We start from the raw sequence: 18,721 nt of genomic DNA, 5'->3' as shown, positions 1-18,721 counted from the left end.
GTGCTGCGAGCAGCGCTAGATGTTGGGACGACAGAGACAAGTGAAGTGCCAAGCCCTACCTGGGAGCGCTGGTGGGGTGGAGGGTGGGAGGGTGAGCAGGAAAGGCTTTGCAGAGAAGGTGCTGCCCCAGCTGATTCTTGACATATAAGCAGCTGGACAAGGCAGGAAAGGGATTCCAGGCTGAAGAAATAGCCTGAGAAAAGGCAGGGCAGGGACACAGCCTGGCATATTACAGGAACTATAAAGATTTCAGTGTGGGTGGGGCATAGGGTGCAAAGCAGGGTGGAGCAAGAGCTGCAGCCGGAGCCAGATGAGCCTGGTGAGCTGTGGGTGGCTGGTGGTGACGTCCCCCGGGCTGGTGAACACAAGGAGGAAGAGAAGCAGGTCAGGTGGAGGGTCTGCTAACATCAGGAGTGAGCCTGAGACATGATGAGTTTGATATGTGTGTGGAGTGCACTGTCCCAGAGGCCCAGGGGAGCCTGTGGTGGCTGCTCCCTGCTGGCCTGGCACCCTTCTAGAGCAAGACCGTGCTCTCCCTAGAGTCCGTTCACCTCCTGGGGTCTGAGCCCCACTCTAGCCATTTTCTTTCTGTCCCGGAGCCCCCTTGTTGCACAACCCTGGGAGGCACCGGAGACACAGTAATTGATGTGAAGGGTGCCCCGAAACGTGACTCCAGATTGCTAATCTGCCCTGCTGGCCCTGAGGGAATGCCCAGGGGCAAGATTCCCATCTTCACCTCTGTGGCTCTGGCCGCTGGCTCCCCAGGTGTGCCAGGCTCCTACTTCCCACAGCTCCTGGTTCCCTACTTCCAGCCTCCTTCCCTCCCCTCTCTGCACTCCCAGCCCTGTTGGGAAGAGGCTCCTGAGGGCTGAGAAAGACTCCTTCTCTGTCTCCTCCTCTGCTTGTTATGATCATATGTATTATTTATTTTACTACTTATTATTACTTTGAACATAATCTTTAGAGGAAAGAAAAACCTGTGAAGATAAAAATCTCTTTAGGTCTTAAGTTCACTTCTGGTTCTTGCAGTTTGCAGGAGCTCACTTTTGCGTACCTGTGATCGGTAGGTACATGTCATTTTGCGTTCTGCTTTGGTCAAATTACAGTATTTCAAAAACATGTTACCACATACAGAGATTGTTTACATACTTGTCATTGTCAGTGCTTCCCAAGGGTGCCATCATATTGCCATAGGAGCTTGCTTAATTGTTTTCCTATTGTTGTTTGAGTCGTTTCCAACTCAGTGAAATATAAACAGAGTGTGGGTCGGGGTAGGAGTCAGAGTGGGAATGGCTTTCAAGCAAAACGGACAAGCTAGGGTTGCAGCATCAGATCCTGCCAGAGAGAAGGATCAAAAATGTTAAGCACTGGGGTCAATTGTCCTAGCTGTAAACAGGGCCTGGGGGAAGGCACATTTTCGCCATAAGGGCATGTGAGGTCCATTGCCTGGACCTCACGATGGCTGATTCATGGGGAGGCTGCATGGTATGGAGGGAAGCTGGGCAGATGGAGGTGTGACCTCAAGTCTTGACTCTACTACTAACTTGGCCGCTGGAATCCTGAGGTTTTCTGGGTCTCTGTTTCCTCGTTCAAAACAGGGTGATAGCTCTCCATCTGAGGCTTGTGATGATCCAGTCCAACAAAATAATAAATATAAAAGAGCTTTAAACAACTTGCAAGTATTGTGCAAATGTAAGTTATTAAGATGTGGATCCAGGCTAAAAATCTGGAGGGGAAAGGAGTTATTGTCGAGAATTTGAAACTCTCCCTGTGCCTTGCTTCCCAGAATGACAAGAATAAGCACAAACCTGATTGCTGCAGAAAAGGATTGTCATTGCTAGACCTGAGTACTTGTTTACACTGGGATTATACTTCCTTGAAAAGGAAGGCTGGACCTGCCCCAACTATGAGCAGATGTTACTTCACTGGCCTGACCTGGCCCCGGATATGGCTACTGTGTGTCTAGAAGCCCCTCAAAACTTCCTCAGATGCTTTCTTTGGGGGGTTGGACCAGAGAGCCTGATGTATCTTTCTTTAGTTTCCAAAGCTGCAGCCCATAAAAGTTAAGGCTGAGAAGGCATCCAGTAACTGTAAACAATGTTCAAGGAATCTGTTCTGATGATTCTTTGTGCTACTTTGTATACTTTTCAGTGTGTGTGTGTGTGTGTGTGTGTGCGCGCGCGTGTGTATGTGTGTGTGTGCGTGTGTATGTGTTTGTGGTGAGGAGCTTACCAAAAAAGGACTCCAGAAATTGTGAAACTGGCCTTGGCTTTCAGCCTCTGCCCATGTCTCTGCCAGTCAGTTATTTATTGAGCACCAGCTCTGCTAGGTGCCAGGGAGCCCAAAGTCAACAAGACAGACACAGTTCCTGTCCTCATTGGGCTTAGAGTCAATAGCAGGCCTTTGTCACAAAATCCAGGTCCCCCAATACCTTCTCAGAGAGGAGCCCTCCACCTTTTACTCTCTCCATGTGCCCTACCCTGCAGAGTCCTTCCTAGAAGTAAAAGTCATCCTCTCCCTGCCTCTGAGATGGTGCCAGGCCCCAGGGTGAGGAGAAGGGCAGCAGTCCATCCCCAGAGTTCAGATAGACTTACCAACCCTTGGAGTTGCCCTGAGTCTTTAAGAAGCTTCTGGAATACTGTCTCCCTGGCAGATATCCTTTCCCAAGACAATGGAGAGTGGGCTGGCAAGGTGGAGGTGCCAGTTTGCCGAGATTAGGCGCTGCAGTGCTTATCTGTGACTCTCACAGGTACCGCCTCTCCACCCCTGCCTGCCACTTGCTCCTTGCCGGGCCATTAGATACCCTGCTGGGGGCTAGTAGAGACATTTGCCTTGATTGGAAAGGCACTGGGACTGGATGGAGTGGGACAGGCAGAAGCGGCAACTTCCCAAATCTCAGGTGGCCAGGGTCTTGCCCCCTTCACCCCAAAGGCCCTGCCCTGTGGCTGGTTTGTTGGAGCTGCAAGAGAGAGAGTGGTCAGCTGTTGGTTGTGTGGAGGCCTGCTGCTGGGTGGGAACCCGCCTTCCTCACCCTTTCTGGTGTGCAGGGCGGGCCCTATTGCATCACCCTTGGAGCCTCTGATCCAGCTTTGCAGCCAGCTGGGCCCCTGGAGGAGGGACTCTCCCTGTTTTTCAAAAAACCATTAACCATTTCATCCTCCTAGGCCTCCCTATAGCAGATCTGGATTCCCCAGGCTGCCCCTCATGCCTGTCTGTCCAGGCCTTAAAAACCCCCCTTCTGCTTCATGATGCATAGGTGTTCTGACTGGGCAGCCTTTTGAGGGTTGAAGTTTCCACCTTACCCAGTGCACGCCTGGCCTCTTCCCCAGGAAAGGAGTTAACCTCCCTCATCCCCACCCTAAGCATTTGTCCCATTCTGCAGCAGTGAGGAATGATTCGTCAGCCTCTGTCATGAGCTCATGCCACTTCCACACTCCAAACAGCGTCGGACAAAGGGTCAACACAATGTTTTAGACCAAGAGGAAGAGTGGTGCCCAAGACAGCATCTAGGAGCTTAGACATTGGCCTTGCTCCACAGCACCTCTAGCCATTTCCTACAGACCTGCTTGGGCCTTTGCCCTCTTTACAGGGACCAGGGAATGTGTGGGTGGAGCGACGGTCCTAAGGGGCCCAAGGGTCTGATGGAGGAGAGTACCAAGTACACAGTGTTTCCCTGCTCCTGTAGGGGCTGGGAGAGGAGACAAGGTGGGTAGAGTAGGGACAGGAGGAGTTCAGAGAGGCCCTTCCTGTCAGTAAGGCCCAGGCTACATTCCTGCTCAGGACTTTCATCTCCCAGTCCCAGCATTCCCCTCACTACCCCACCCGTTCTAGGGCCTGAAATAGCCTGAAACTTCATCCAAGCCTAGGCCTAGGTCCCAATTTTAGTTCCACAAACATTTGGCTGCACCATAACTTGCAGAATCCTGGGCTGGGTCCTGTAGGGGATGTAGAGATGAATGAGGCCCAGCCTCTGCCTTCAGGGAGCTTGTAAAACATACCCTGTGACTGTAGTCAAATGCATAAGATGTCTGTGGGAGAAGAAAGAAAGATGGCTTTCTGTGGAAGGAATGGGAGCAGACTTGTGGAGGAGAGTTGTTTTTGTTGAATCTCAAAGAATGAGTAGGATTTCAACAGGCAGAAATGAGGGGCACTGATTCTGGATGGAAGGAACAGCAAGAGCAAACCTATGGAGGTGTGAAACTTACAGTATGTTCTGGAACATGGCCCGAAGTCTGGTTTGACTGGAGTGCAAGGGGAAATATTGAGTGGTTTACAGTTTCCATGCGTGTATCATTTAATTTACCAGTGAGTTTGTCTAGCCTTCTTTCAGGCCGAAGGCTCCCAAGGGGCAAAGACCTATTGGTTCCTAGAACTGTGCAGGCCAGAAAATGGAGGCACAGAGAGGTTGATGAAACTTGCTTGGAGCTATACAGCACATTAGTGATAGAGCAAGGACTAGGACCAGGTTCCCCCACCCTTCTCTGTCTTGGCTCAGTTCAGGTCCCTTAGTCCAAGGAGCTTAATCCATGAGCTGACTGACCCCTTAGGAGGTCAAGAAGACATTTGAAATGAACAGCCATGCATCAAGGGTGAACACAAAGATTTAGCCACATGTGTGTTCCTCATGGTGTTGCATATAAGCGTGGAATGAATAGCCCCACGACACTTGATGGGAAAGAAAGGCCAATATTCTTTATTTTTCCTAGTTTATTTAATCTGGTCCCAAGCCCCATCACAGTTGGTGAGAATTTTAGGATCACTATTAGGGCTTCATCCCTTGGCTCATCGGGTTTTACAAAAAACAAAGTTCCCCAGACAAGCAAACAAAGAGCCTGGTCTTGTAGAGTTGGGGCAGCTGGTCCTTGTTCAGTGGAGATGGCCACAGTGTCGCTGCTCCTTGTGCCGTGTGTTGAATGCTGGTCCTTTCCGTCTGTGGACACTGCTTCTCCAGGCAGGCTGCTAAGCCACCCACTCACAGCGGCCTCTCCCAACAGCTGGCCACTTAGTGGTCTCTCTTCCTGCCTCCTCTTTACAGCCATCTTCATACCAGTTTTTGCCATCCTGAGAGGTGGGAGACTGTGTGTGTTCCAGGTGGCTCTCAACTTCTCCCACTTGTGGACGCTCATGATCCCCCACCCTCTGCTCAGGTACTGGAAATCACTGCCCCACAGGTAAGCCTACTCCCATTCCTCAGTTGGAAAACCAGCCCCAATCCTCTGTGACCTCCAGGACTGGAAGTCCCAGCTGCCCTCCTGGGAGGATGTGGGAAAAATACTTCACATACTTTTTGGAAGAGTCCGCAGCCAAGAAAATCAGATACGACAGATTTCTCAATCAGGTTACACTGCCACATTAAATGTTCAATTAATCACCCTGTCCCACCACCAATAACAAAGAAGGGTTCAGCAGTAGGTGACCAAAAATATGGTAAAGGTCATACTGTACAACGTGGGGACTGTTTAATAACATGGAAAGATGTTCACAATAAAATTGACAGCTGAAAAAAGCAGCTTTTAAAATAGCATTACAGTTTGAACGAATTTTTTGATAAACATAAAATTATGTGTTTATACAAAGGAAAAAGAACTGAAAGGTAAACACCAAAATGCTTATTTCCTCTGTGTTGTGAGATTACAGGTCATTTTTATTTTCTCATTTTAGCTTGCTTTTATTTGCTAAATATTCTACAATGAGTGTGTATTGCCTTTTTTGGGTGAGTAATTTGAAGAAAACATTAATTTTAAATGATAAAAGTAATGCATACTCATAAAAAAATCTAAAGAAACAGATGTATGTGCGACACAAGTGCAAGTCCTCTTCCCTGTTCACTTCCACACTCCAGGCTTAGAGGAACCTCACTCCATGTGCTATTTTTTGTATTTTCATACATGCATTAAGAAAATTGCACAAATAGGACTATCCATATTACTCTACAACAGTTTCCTAGTAAAACTGAGGTAACAATGTTACCTATCTTATTGGGGGTTTCATCACAATTGAGTTAATATATGTAAAGCACTTAGAGCAGAACCTGGCATATAAAAAGCACTACATGAATTTTAAGAATTTTAGTGTATTTATTATTTAATTTCCCATTCTACTTCATAGACGTCCCTTTATATTAGGACTATATCAATTTAATACTTAGGAAAAATTAAAAATTATATTTTTGAAAATTGAAACAAATAAATAGCTGACTTCTCACCTGTTCCTCCCATCACTTGGAGATGGGCTGCCTGGTAGAAAGTTCCCCCTTTGTTGCTTTCACATTGATGACCTGGGCTGGCATTTGTCTGAATGACCATGGGCCTCAGATGGGCAATCTATTCAGCCAAATGCCATGTTTACCTAGAGGCCTAGGCTTATCTGAACTATTTACACCCTTCTGGAGGAGAAGGAAGCCGAAATTCCCTAAGCCCCCTGGAAATCTACATAGTTGTGAACTGCACAGCGACCTTGGCTCACCTGGTTGTAGATTTTGTCCAGGTGAGGCTGCAAAACAGAGGAAGAAAGAAAGAGATCAGGTTGACAGTGCAGCTGTAGGAAAATCTAAACATTTGTTGCACATTAAACATTTTTAACATTTGTTTTCATCAATCACTGAAAACAGGTCAGCAGGGAAGAGCAGTTTTAATAATTGGCAATAAGATAGTGAGATTACAAAAGTCAGTTATCACTGCAGCCAGCATGACTACCATCTGTATTTTCGATTCAGGAGCAAAACATAGGAGAAATTATATCCAATTCACAGGCCGGCAAATATGACTGTCTCAGAACCCAGGAAGTATCTTTTATGGGATGTTTACCAAATCTTTGTCATTTCTTAGGTGCTATCCTTTTTAAAATAAAGAACTGCCTCATTAATAGGATATCATTATACTCAAGCCAGAAAAAGATATCACAAGGAAAAAAATTACAAATATCTCTCATGAACATAGACACAAAAATCCTCCACAGAATATTAGAAACTAAAATCCAACAATATAATAAAAAAGAATAATATACCAGCCCATGTGAGGTTTATCCAGAGAATGAAGGGCTTGTTTAATATCTGAAAATCAATCAGTGTAATTTCCATATTTACCATTTAAAGAAAAAAACAATATGATTATAGCAATTGATGCATACAAAATATTTGACAGAATTCAACATCCGTTTATGATTTTAGAAAAGATATAAAAGGAATGTGGATTACAAAGGAAGAAATATTACTGTCCCTATTCACAGAGAAGACCAAAGAATTCTCATACACACACAAAAAAATCACCTAGAACTAATAAGTGAGTTTAGCAAGATTGTAGAATGTAAGATCAATACATAAAAATCAGGGCTTCCCTGGTGGCGCAGTGGTTGAGAGTCCGCCTGCCGATGCAGGGGACACGGGTTCGTGCCCCGATCCCGGAAGATCCCACATGCCGCGGAGCGGCTGGGCCCGCGAGCCATGGCCGCGGAGCCTGTGTGTCCGGAGCCTGTGCTCCGCAACGGGAGAGGCCACAGCAGTGAGAGGCCCGCGTACAGCAAAAAAAAAAAAAAAAAAAAAAAAAAAATCAGTCATATTTCTATACACTAGCAATAAAAATTGGAAATAAAAAATTTTTTAAGTAATACCATTTACAATAGCTAAAAAATGAAATATATAAATATAAATCTCCTAAAACATATACAGGATCTATGTGCTGAAAACAATAAAACGCTGATGAAAGAAATCAAAGAAGACCTAAATAGTGGAGAGACATACCATATTCAGGGATTAGAAGACTCAATATAAAGTATAGATTTAATTCTCTCCAAACTGATAAGTAGATTTAACTCAATTCTAATCAAAACTTCAGTGGATATTTGGTAGATAGACACACAAGCTGATTCTAAAATTTATACAGAAAGATAAAGTAACCAGAATAGCTAAAACAATTTTGAAAGAACAACAAATTTGGAGGAATCACACTGCTTGATTTTAAGACTTACTTCACAGATACAGTAATCAGAAGAGTGTGGTATTGGCAACAGGAGAGACACATAGATCAGTGAAACAGCATAGAGACTCTAGGAAGTAAACACACAAATATGGTCAATTGATATTTTACAAAGGTGCGGAGGCAATTCATTGCAGAAAGGATAGTTTTTTTTTTTTTCAACAAATTGTGTTGTAGCAGTTGGACATCCATATGAGGAAAAGCAAACCTCATACCTTATATAAAAATTAACTCAGAATGGATCATGAATTTAAATGTAAACATAAAACTACAAAACTTTTAGAAAAAAAAATAGGAGAAAATCTTCATGACCTGAGGTTAGGCAAAGAGCTCTAAGACTTAACAAGAAAAGCATGACCCAAAAAGAAAAATATGGATACATTGGACTTCATCAAAGTTAAAAACTTTTGCTGTAAAAGAAACAATTAAGAAAAATGAAGAGACATGTTACAGACTGGGAGAAAATATTTGCAAATTATATGTCCAACAAAAGATGTGTAGAATATCTAAAGAACTCTCAAAAGTTCCTTACTTGACAGTAAGAAGGCAAATAATCCAATAAAAATGAGTAAAAGACTTAAACATTTTATTAAAGAAGATAAACAAAGCAAATAAGCACATGAGATGATGTTCAGCATCATTAATCATTAGGAAAGTACATATTAAAACCTCAGTGAGTTAACACGACATGTGTTAGAATGGCTAAAATAAAAATACTGACAATACCAAGTGCTGATGAGGGTGCTCTCATATAATGGAACATTGTTCCAATACATTGTTGGTAGGAATGCATAATGGTGTAGCCATACTGGAAGACAATTGGGCAAATTCTTATAAAATGAAAGGCAAATGACCATATGACCCAGCAATTGCACTCATATGTGGTTACCCTAGAGAACTGAAAACTTATTTTCTTATGAAAACCTGTACAGGAATACTTATAGCATCTCTATTCATAATTGACAAAAATTGAAACAATCCAAATGTCCTTCAATAAGTAAATGGATTTTAAAAACTGTGGTTCGTCCATACAATGGACTAAAAAGGAAGAAACTATTGATTTATGAAACAATCTTGATGAATCTCTGAGGCATTATGCTGAGTGAAAGAAGTCCCTCCTGCTCTCTTTTGATTATTGTTAGCATGATATATCTTTCCCCATCCCTTTAGTTTTAATCATATTTATATTTATATAGAATCTATATTATGTTTAAAGTGGGTTTCTTGTAGACAACATGTAACATGTAGATCATTGACATTTAAAGTGATTATTGATATAGTTGGACTAATATCTACCATATTTGTTACTATTTTCTATACATTATCCTTGTTTTTTGTTCCTATTTTTGTCTTTTACTCTTTTTCTGGCTTTCATAGTTTTGAGTATTTTTTATAATTCCATTTTTCTCTCTTTTCTTAGCATACCAATTATACTTCTTTTAAACTTTTTTTTTAGTGTGCCCTAGGGTTTGCAATATACACTTACAGCTAATCAAAGTCCATTTTCAAATAACACTATACCACTACAGGAATAGTGCTGTATCTTCTAATAACAAAGTATTCCTAATTTCTCCCTCTGAACAAACTGTTATCTATTAGATCAATTAAGAATAGCAAAAATAAAAGTTTTAATTTTACCTCCATTTATTTCTTCTTTATTTATGTATATCTGAGTTACTGACCTATGTAATTTTACTGCTCTCTGAAGAACTTAACATTTCTTTTTTTTTTTTTTTTTTTTGTGGTATGCGGGCCTCTCACTGTTGTGGCCTCCCCCGTTGCGGAGCACAGGCTCCGGATGCGCAGGCTCCGGATGCGCAGGCCCAGCGGCCATGGCCCACGGGCCCAGCCGCTCCGCGGCACATGGGATCCTCCCAGACCGGGGCACGAACCCGTATCCCCTGCATCGGCAGGCGGACTCTCAACCACTGCGCCACCAGGGAGGCCCAGAACTTAACATTTCTTGCAAGTCAGATCTACCAGCAAAAAATTTCCTCAATTTTTGTTTGTCTGAGAAAACCTTTATTTTTCCTTCTTTTTTTTTTTTTTTTTTTTGCGGTATGCGGGCCTCTCACTGTCGTGGCCTCCCCCGTCGCGGAGCACAGGCTCCGGACGCGCAGGCTCCGGACGCGCAGGCTCAGCGGCCATGGCTCACGGGCCCAGCCGCCCCGCGGCATATGGGATCCTCCCAGACCGGGGCACGAACCCGTATCCCCTGCATCGGCAGGCGGACTCTCAACCACTTGCGCCACCAGGGAGGCCCTCCTTCATTTTTGAAGGATAATTTCACAAGGTACAGAATTCTAGGTTGATGGTTTTTTCCACTCAACACTTTAAATATTTCACTCTGCTGTCTTCTTGCTTGCATGGTTTCTGAAAAGTCAAATTAATTCTTATCTTTGTTCCCCTATAGGTATGGTGGTTTTTTCCTCTGGCTTCTTTCAAATTTTTTCCTTCATTTTTGATTTTATGCAGTTTGAATATATTTAGATGTAGTTTTTATTGGTATTTATCCTGTTCTGTGTTCTTGGAGCATCCTGGATCTGTGGTTTGGTGTCTGTCATTAATTTGGGGGAAGTTCTCAGCCATGATTGCTTCAAATATTTCATCTGTTCTTTTCTCTTTTTCTTCTTCTAGTATTCCCATTGTACAAATGTTACTCCTTTTGTACTTGTCTCACAGTTCTTAGATATTCTGTTCCATTTTTTTTTCAGTATTTTTTCTCTTTGTTTTTCAGTTTGGGAGTTGCTACTGGCATATCCTCAGACTCAGAGATTGTTTTCCTCAGCCATATCCAGTCTACTAACAAATCCATCAACGCCATTCTTTATTTCTGTTACTGTATTTTTTATCTCTAACATTTCTTTTTGATTCTTTCTTAGACTTTCCATCTCTCTGCTTGCATTATCCATCTGTTATTGCATGCTGTCTACTTTTCCCATTAGAGCACTTTTCCCACTGAGCATATCAATCATAGTTGTTTTAAATTTCCAGCTTTCCTGCCATATCTGAATCTGGTTTTGATGCTTACTCTGTCTCTTCATACTGTGTTTTTTGCCTTTCAGTATGCCTTGCAACTTTAAAAATTTTGGTTGAAAGCCTGACATGATGTACTGGATAAAATAAACTGGTAAATAGGCTTTTAGTATTGTGGTGTAAGGTGTGGGGGGAGGGTAAGCATTCTGTAATCCTATGATTAGGCCTTGGTCTTTTCGTGAGTCTGTGCCCCTGGGCTATGAATTTCATATGTGAGTCTTAGTTTTCTCTCCCTTTAGGTGGAATAGAATGTCTAGAGTGGGCTGGAGTTGGGTATTTCCCTTCCCCCAGGTTGATTAAGCTCTGATAAAACCCCAATAAGTTAGGCTCTGGTAAAATAGTTTCTCTTGAGAGCAGGCCTTGTTAAGAAGAACAGAAAGAATTTGCTGGCATATTTCAAAATAGTCACTTTTCCTCTTCCCCTGACGGAATCATGAGGGAATTTTTCTCTGACATTCTCTATGAGAACCTGGTAGAGCTCCTATAGCTAAAACTCACAAAAGGGTGGGGATCACCCCTGATTGGTCCCCCTGGAGTCTTAAACCCTCAGGCTTGTCTATACTGAGCCTCTAGCAATTCGTTAGTTATAGTGTAGGTTGTCCTACCCCAATACTGGTTTTCATGGAAGTTCCTGCTCTGGTAGGTAGTGATGCTCTGTATCTGCCTGTCTGTCTCTCCGATTTGGGAAGCAGCAGTTTGCCCTGTGACCTTGCTTCTCTGATGGATCTAAGAAGAGTTGTTGATTTTCCAGTTTGTCCATCTTTTTACTTGGTGTCAGGATGGAGTGATGACTTCCAAGCTCCTTACACACTGGACCAGAAACCATAAGTCAACTTTGTTAATTTTAAAAAGAAAGGACTCTTAAAATGGTTAAAATGTAACTTTTATGTTATGTATATTTTAAATGATAAAATTTTTTAAAAAGAAAAGAATAAGAAAGTATAAATGAGGAACAGTGTAAGGAATAAGGTGATTTTTCCAAATCCTTGAAGGATATCTGTACTTGATAATGCCATCAATATATCAATTCAACATATTTTAAATCCTTTTAACTTACTTTGCCTCCTATGTTTTTGATTTTCATTATAGTGCCACCTTTCTGTTGGTTACCCACGCTCCAAACCTTGGGCCATCTTTGACCACTCTTTCTCTCCAATAGTCTATCAGTTGCCATGTCATGTCTATTATGTATTCAGAATTCAGTTGTACATCCATTTTCTCTTTTCGTTACCTCCTGCCCCTCCTCCAGTTCATCACCACTTGTTAGGACTTTTGGAATTGTTTCCTAACATCTCCCGCCCTTAAGAATCAGCTTTGGGGGACTTCCCTGGTGGTCCAGTGGTTAAGACTCCACGCTTCCACTGCAGGAGGCACGGGTTTGATCCCCGGTCAGGTAACTAAGATCCCCTCGTGCCGTGCAGCTCAGTCAAAAAAAAAAAGAGTCAGCTTTGAATTCAGACTGACCTGAGTTTAAATTCTAGCTTTGCCACTATCTCTGTTTTTGACCTTGAATGTAATATTCTTAACATCCTTGCTTTGAGGTCAAGCATCATCTGTAAAATTGTAGTAATATTCAACTCCCGGGGTGATTATGAGGATTGGAAAACACCATGTGCCAGGCACTGAATCTTAAATGCACTGTCTATTACATTTATCGAATGAGACGATGTTTACAAAGGGCTTGGCATGGTACTGGGTGTATAGTAAGTACTATATCATTGTTGGCTGCTTTATATATCCATCTTAGCCACTACTGTCAAATTGATTTTCCTAATGAGCAGCTTTGATTCTGTCCATCTCTTGCTCAGAATCTTTCTTTGACTCCTTCTTGCCTGTTAAAATAAGCCCAAACTCCTTTGCCAAGCATTCAAAGCCCTCCTTGATTGGTTCCCTCCTGCCTTTCAGATTTTATGGTCTGAATTTCTCTACTCACTGGACCCCATACGTACTCCCGGTTTTCCCTCCTCTTTAGCTTTGTTCAAACTGTTCCCTCTCCCTGGAATGCCCTTCCTCCTCCCATTTTGCTCAGCAAATATTTGCTGAGTAAATAGATGCTATCCTTTGGAAAAACTCCTCCCGAGAAGCCAGTTCTTATCCATGCCTTATGACCCTCCTGTGCTGGAGACACACAAGGGAGCTTATGTTTATTTTCAGCAGGACTCTCTGTAGGGGAGACATATATACAAATAGAGAGGTTTTAAAGAAGTCACCCCTGCTCCACAGCCCTCTCCACCCCTCCTGAATATTAATGCCACATAAAACTGATGCCAAGAGGAGATATTGCTTATGTCCTCTTGTTCAGTGAACCTCTCAGTTCAGACCATATTTTTGGAATACCTACCAAGTGCTCTATAACATATTGGGAACTGTGGGGGTCAGAGCACATTTAAGACCATCTGGTTGGTGGAGGGAAGGCTTATGCAACAATGGCAGACAGTGCATGGGAGTTGAGAATCAGGATCTAAATTCTGTGATGCCGAAGAGAAGTATCTGACAAGGATGGGCCTTTACACTAGAGAAGGGGTCAAAGAGGCTGCAGCCAGATGATGCTTTGCAACAGCCATGCCTGGGGTGAGTTTCCACATCCTGCATGCTTTGAGAATGTATGGTATGCTAAAGCAAACATCTGAAGTGTGCTCGGGAAATGCAAACCGATGAACTTCTCTCTTCACGTGATAAGCCAGGCCCAGGGCAGTTCCTTAAAAGGCAGCTTTCCTAAAACCACTGGTAACTTTCTGCTGCTACGGGCATGGATACAGGTGAAGATTTTTTCCGAGGACCAGCTTCCCACACCAAATGCAATCCATTTGGTTCAGCACAAGCTCAGTTATTTATTTATTTATTTATTTATTTTTTATTTTTTTTTTTTTTTCCTTTTTGCGGTATGTGGGCCTCTCACTGTTGTGGCCTCTCCCGTTGCGGAGCACAGGCTCCGGACGCGCAGGCCCAGCGGCCATGGCTCACGGGCCCAGCCGCTCCGCGGCATATGGGATCCTCCCAGACCGGGGCACGAACCCGTATCCCCTGCATCGGCAGGCGGACTCTCAACCACTGCGCCACCAGGGAGGCCCAAGCTCAGTTATTTAAAATGCTAAGGTATCTTTAATAACACTAGGAGTGATAAGCTTCAGGTTAATGAAAAAATGAGCACGTGGAGCCTTGTAATTTTACTCAAGACCTTAGCCCAGCTTAACTCAATATCTAGGTTCTCGAGGTCTCTAATCTAGGTTTTATTCCCAGAACATTCTCAGCTCCTGGATTATTCAGAATAGGAAAAGAGTTAAGTTCAATCACTTACTAGCTCTGTGACTTTGAAACTCAGAGAAATGCTCTATGATTCAGTTTCCTCATTTTGCCCATTGGGATGATACCACTGAAGTTAAGGTTTGTTGTAAGGATTTAATGGAATGACATGTGTGGAGAGCCTGAAAGAGTAGGTGCTCAATCTTTGATGGTTACGGGAGGCCCCTCTACCATACTCCATTCTATGCCCAAACTCTCTCCTCCAAAGCTACCTAAACTCTAAATTTAACAGCTTCCTCTGTATTTCCTTTACACCTCTTAGTAACAATAATAGTAGATATTAATAACAATAGCAACAGCCCAGCTATAATAGTGGGCCTACTGCATGCCATGCCCTGTGATGGGATTTTCTAAATTTTATCTCCAATCCTAATTTCCAGTTTACAGTGCAGGAAACTGAAGCTCAGGGCAAAGAAGTACCTTGTCCAAAGTGGCAGAGTTGGAATCAGAACTCAAGTCTTCTTTCTCTGAAGCATATGCTCTTTCTACTCAACCATATTTTCTCTTCTGGGATGACATCCCTTTTCTGGACATGAGGATCAGAGACACTAGCTACGCCTTAATAACTTTCAGATCTTTTCTAATAATTTGCCTCTGTAACTGCAGTTCATTCATTCATTCATTTCACAAATGTTTAGGGAGTGTTCACTAAGTGCTAGGGATATAAAATTGAATAAGACAGTCCATGTCTTCAAAGAGTTCACACTCTCCAGCAACATGGATGGACCTAGAGATTATCATACTAAGTTAAGTAAGTCAGACAAAGACAAATATTATATGATATCACTTATATGTAGAATCTAAAAAAATGATACTAATGAACTTACTTACAAAACAGAAACAGACTCAAGACAGAAAACACACGGTTACCAAAGGGGAAGAGGGAGGAGGGATAAACTAGGAGTTTGGGTTTAACAGATACACACTACTATATATAAACTAGATAAACCACAAGGACTGACTGTATAGCACAGGGAACTATATTCAATACATTGTAATAACCTATAAATGAATCTAAAGAAGTATATATATATATATACATATAACTGAATCACTTTGCTGTACACCTGAAACTAACACAATATTGTAAATAAATCAACTATACTTCAATTAAAAAAAAATAAAGACTTCACCCTCTCATGGAGAAGACGGACAAATGGATGGGAAATCAATGATTAAATAAAAGGGCACAGTGGGACCCCAGAATCCAGGTAAGGTGGAAGGGAGCAGTGATAGTGTCAGATAAAGCTTTCAAAGGAGGTGATCTGAGTTGATCCATTATCCTGCTCTTTATTTCATTCATTCCCGAAACATATTTTAGGCAACTACTGTGTTTCAGGCTTTAGGCTAAGGCCTGGGATTAAACACAGGCAGTCTCCATCCAGTATATGCCCCAAAGAAATTTACAGTCTAGCCAGGAAGGTTGGATTGTAAATAACCTTTGTGTACAAGTCTTTGAATGGAACTATGTTTTCATTTCTTTTGAGTAAATACCTAGAAGTGGAAAGTCTGGATTGTATGGTATATGTACGTTAACTTCTGAAGAAATGCCAGTTTTGCAAAATGATTGGACCATTTTCCATTCCCACCAGCAGTGTGTGAGAATTCCAGTTGCTCTACATCCTGCTAATACTTGGTGTTGGTCTTTTAAATTTTATAATGAGTATATAATGGTGTATTATCTAATTTAAAAGCTACACTTAAGAGTAAAAATAAATAAGTTGGTATTTACTTATAGCATTTCCCCCCCAGGTCTGTAAATAATATGATAATAAGAAAGTTAGTTGTTGAAATTTTTAGAAGGGAGGGGTGTTAGTTTTCTATTGCTGTGCAGCAAAACACCACAAATTTAGCAGCTTAAAACAATCTGCATTTATTATCTCGTAGTTTCTGTGGGTCAGGAGTCTGGGTGTGGGTTTGTTGGGTCTTTTGCTCAGGGTCTCACACGGTTGCAATTAAGGTTTGAGCCCAGGCTGCCTTCTTTGGTGGAGCTTGGAGTTCTCTTTCAGCTCACATAGCTGTTGGCAGAATTCAGCTCCTGTGATTGTAGCACTGAGGTCCCTGTTTTCTTGCCGGCTGTCATCTGAGACCCGTTCTTTAGCATCTAGAGGTCACCCACATTTCCTCTCTCAGCGTGGCAGCTTACCTCTTCAAGTAGGAGAATCTCTTTCCTCTGAGATAGTTTTATATAATATAATAGAATCACAGGAGTATCTATCCCATCACCTATGCCATTTTCTATTGGTTAGGTGCAGGTCACATATTCTGCCTGTACTCAAGGTAGAAGGTTATACAAGGACATGAGTCACTGGGGGACGTCGTACATGTGTTCATCACAGGAAGCATACTGTGCCAAACTTGGCACGGCTCTCAGATTTGCATGTGCACAAGAATCACCTGGGGGGGAGCTACTGAGATTAAGTTAGGATTCCTGGGACCCATCCTCAGAGTTTCTGACTCAGTAAGGCTGGGGTAGGCCTAGGAATTTGTTTTGCTGGTTGGCAGCTAATTTTTCATCTTGAATTTTTTTTTTTTTTTTTTTTTTTTTGCGGTACGCAGGCCTCTCACTGTTGTGGCCTCTCCCATTGCGGAGCACAGGCTCCGGACGCGCAGGCTCAGCGGCCATGGCTCACAGGCCCAGCCACTCCACGGCATGTGGGATCTTCCCGGACTGGGGCACGAACCTGCGTCCCCTGCATTGGCAGGCAGACTCTCAACCACTGCGCCACCAGGGAAGCCGGCAGTTAATTTTTCAGATGTGTCTAAGGCAGGGTCCCCAGGCCATATCTACAGAAACACTGTCATGGAGGTTACTTTATGACTTTGGAGAGGGACACACTTGGATCTGAGCCTCCCCTTTGCCAATAAGAAGTGAGACTGACTGATTTCCAACTTCTCTTCTTGAAGACCAAAGGAGAGTCTGGATACTTATCAGCAGAGCCCCACAGAGGCAAAGACCACAGCCAGGGACAAAAAATTCTACAAAGCAGAAAAACTCTTAGGACAAAGTAATCCACTAGGACATTGCTGAAAGGCAAGGCTAATGAATCAAAGCAAAACCAACTGGTAATATAATATTTAATACAATTTGAATTATGGTTCTATAACTTCTAGATGTAAAACATTGTCACTTAACCTCCCTGAGCCTCAAAGCCTGCAAAATGAGGATAATATCTACTTCCCACATTTGTTACCACATGTCAATGAGACACTGTCAGCCAAAACACAACAAAAAAAATGCCCACATTCAAACATCTGCCAAGTCCTACCTAAAAAACTAGAATTTCAAAAAGGATTCAATACTGTCAAAATATTACCACAGAAGTTGGTGCTTCTGTTTCTCCACAGAGACAAGTTAAAGAAAACAGGAAAGGGACTTCCCTGGTGGCACAGTGGTTAAGAATCCACCTGCCAATGCAGGGGACACAGGTTTGATCCCTGGTCCAGGAAAAGCCCACATGCCGCGGAGCAACTAAGCCCGTGCACCACAACTACTGAGCCTGTGCTCTAGAGCCAGCGAGCCACAACTACTTAAGCCTGCGAGCCACAACACCTGAGCCCGCCTGCCACAACTATTGAAGCCTGCGTATCTAGAGCCCGTGCTCCACAGCAAGAGAAGCCACCACAATGAGAAGCCCATGCATCACAACAAAGAGTAGCCCCTGCTTGCTGCAACTGGAGAAAGTTTGCCCGCAGCAATGAAGACCCAACGCAGCCAATAAACAAGCAAACAAACAAACATACAAACAAACAAACAAATAAATTTATATAAAAAAGAAAACAAGAAAGTAAAAAATGGTGCAATAAAAATAAATATAAGTGACAATAAAAGATCATACAAGTATATCATTTATATTACATGTCAATGAGATAGACTTCCCTATGAGGAGAAAAGAAGTTTGAAGACTGGGTTATAAAATAAATATAACTATTCATTACCTATAAGAAAAATAATTAAAGCCAAAAGACTTTATTTATTTATTTATTTTTATTTTTGGCTGCGTTAGTTCTTTGTTGCTGTGCATGGGCTTTCTCTAGTTGCGGTGAGCGGGGGCTACTCTTCGTTGTGGTGCACGGGCTTCTCATTGCGGTGGCTTCTCTTGTTGCGGAGCACAAGCTCTAGGGGTGCAGGCTTCAGTAGTTGCAGCACGTGGGCTCAGTGGTTGCAGATCACAGGCCCTAGGGTGCACAGGCTTCGGTAATTGTGGAGCATGTGCTTAGTTCCTCCACGGCATGTGGGATCTTCCTGGACCAGGGATCTATCCCGTGTCCCCTGCATTGGCAAGTGGATTCTTAACCACTGCACCATCGGGGAAGTCCAAGACTTATTTAAAAAGGACTAAAATGATGGAGTACTCTAAGTTCTCTTATGAATGTGTAAAAAACATGATGTCAAATAAATTAGATTT

Source organism: Mesoplodon densirostris, chromosome 2, assembly GCF_025265405.1.
Source record: "Mesoplodon densirostris isolate mMesDen1 chromosome 2, mMesDen1 primary haplotype, whole genome shotgun sequence".
Classification (NCBI taxonomy): Eukaryota; Metazoa; Chordata; class Mammalia; order Artiodactyla; family Ziphiidae; genus Mesoplodon; species Mesoplodon densirostris.
This window is presented reverse-complemented; position numbering follows the sequence as displayed.